The sequence below is a fragment of the Brassica oleracea genome, chromosome C6 (genome assembly GCF_000695525.1).
Source record: "Brassica oleracea var. oleracea cultivar TO1000 chromosome C6, BOL, whole genome shotgun sequence".
Taxonomy (NCBI): domain Eukaryota; kingdom Viridiplantae; phylum Streptophyta; class Magnoliopsida; order Brassicales; family Brassicaceae; genus Brassica; species Brassica oleracea.
In genome coordinates, this window is record NC_027753.1 from 11,075,627 (window position 1) to 11,077,675 (window position 2,049).

General features: G+C 44.3%; 1 pseudogene; it reads right to left on the bottom strand.

The window, feature by feature from the left end:
- The window catches only part of LOC106297473, an 11,101-nt pseudogene extending 10,084 nt beyond the window's left edge, over window positions 1–1,017 (bottom strand).
- Window positions 1,018–2,049: the final 1,032 nt, after the last annotated feature.

Here is a 2,049-nt window from a genome sequence, read left to right on the forward strand (position 1 = left end):
GCTCAAACGCGAATTCGGAAATAAGACCTCTTTGTTCTCTTTTTGCTCTTTTACGATTTATTACTTTTGAATCTTCCATACTGATTGTGTTGTGCGTGGCCCAGCAGATAACCGGGACCTTCAGGGAAGGCTAGGTTAACTTGGCTTTCCTCCGATTAACAAAACTCGACGGTGTGAATTTCGGTTCCCACAGACATAATCCTCTGTTTAATAGTCTTCTCGATCACCTTCGCAAGCTGGTTTGCTGGTCGACTCCGCTGTGTGTCGTCTCTCGTTACGTTCACGCCAAATGTAATAGACAGTGACTTTTAATGCTAGCCTCAGGAGAATAGAAACAAGCCTATCATGCGCTGAGTGGAGAATGCGAGCCAAAATCTCATTCCAGTCGGGTGATGGCGCCGGTCGGAGTAAGGAGCCAATAATCTGCAACCATAAGCCATATGTGTATGGGCAAGCAAAAAACAAATGGTCTCTTGATTCTTCTGGTCCCCCACCGAACATGCAGCCTTGTATTAATCCCCAAGTTCGCATTCTGGATCCAGTAGAGAGCCGATCCTTAACAGCTAGCCAAGTTACAAAGGCATATCGTGGCACACCTTGTTTAAACCAAATCAGCTTTACCCAGGGGACCTTAGTATTTTGGGTGCGCACCATGTTCCAAGTGCTCTAAGCTGAGAATTCTGACACATACTCTGCATCTCTTCGCTTCCATTTCACACCATCATCCACATTCAGCATCAGTGTCAGCGGCTTTGCCTTTACTTGCGCAAGCACTTGCTCTATACTGATATCCCTTGAGTTCCGAAATCTCCACTGATCATCGACTAAGACATCAGAAATCTTTGCATTGCGGACTATGCCAAGCTTCTGAGTTCCACGCTCACCAATTACTTCAATCAGGCGCCCTATAGGAAGCCATATATCAGTCCAAAATCCAACAGTTTTACCATTTCGAACTTCCATACATAGAAACTGTTTGGCCAATGGTCTCAGCTGGAGGAGCTTCTTCCAACCCATGAGCCGACTATGATTTTAGAGAATAAGAAAGGTATTGAGAAGTCTAAGAGAGATTCAAGAGAGATTAGAGTGTTTAAGAGAAAGTGTATGAAATTATCATGATGAACTAGAGAGAGAGAGACTCATAAACTCGTGTTATTCATTAATCAAGACAGAGTTTACAATATATAAGATCAGATACCAGGATTTCAGAGAGACTAAGCATGTGAGGTCAAGGATAAGGTTGCTTTAATTCAAACTTGATCCAATGGGAGCTGTCACACGTTTTTTGCATCTTGGACCAGGTTCCTTTTGCCTTTACAGCCTGTTCCAGCCAGCCTGTGTGGATAAGGCTCAGTCACTCTATCCATCCAAACGGTCATCTCCCCTAAGGTAAAACCCCTTTGGCCGTTTACTTCTTTCACGCGGTAACTTCTCTTCTTGGTCGAGTGGTGGATTGATCCGGACCGTACGGATGGTACGGCCGGTACGGCCTTGTACGGCCTGATCACTCCCAAGCTCTCCTTCTCTTTGCCTTCACATTATCTCATTCCCAACTCCTTAAGCTATCTTCTCATATATTGTTCAACTCATTTCAACACTCCCCCTCAAGCTTAACTTAGTAACTTAGTTAAGCTTGGAACAACCATGAGATCTTCCTCATTAAAAACCTCACCAAAGAAAACCCATTGGGACAAAACTTTGATGAGGGAAAAAGAGTGAAGAGCTCATGGCTAAGGGGATCAGCTCCGTGGTGTAAGATCTATGAGTCCCAATCTGATGTGAATGGACTCCATAGTCTTTTGTCTTGCTGCCTTGGTGAACACATCCGCAAGTTGATCCTCACTCCTCGTATAGCATGGCAGGATTACTCCCAAGACAATCATCTGCCTCACCTTGTGACAATCAACTTCAATGTGCTTGGTTCTCTCATGGAAGACTGAGTTGGTTGCAATGTGTATAGCCGCTTGATTATCACAGTGCATAGTCATTGGAGTCACTTGCTCTATCTCCAAATGCTTCAAGATCCCTTTAATCCATACCAACTCATTT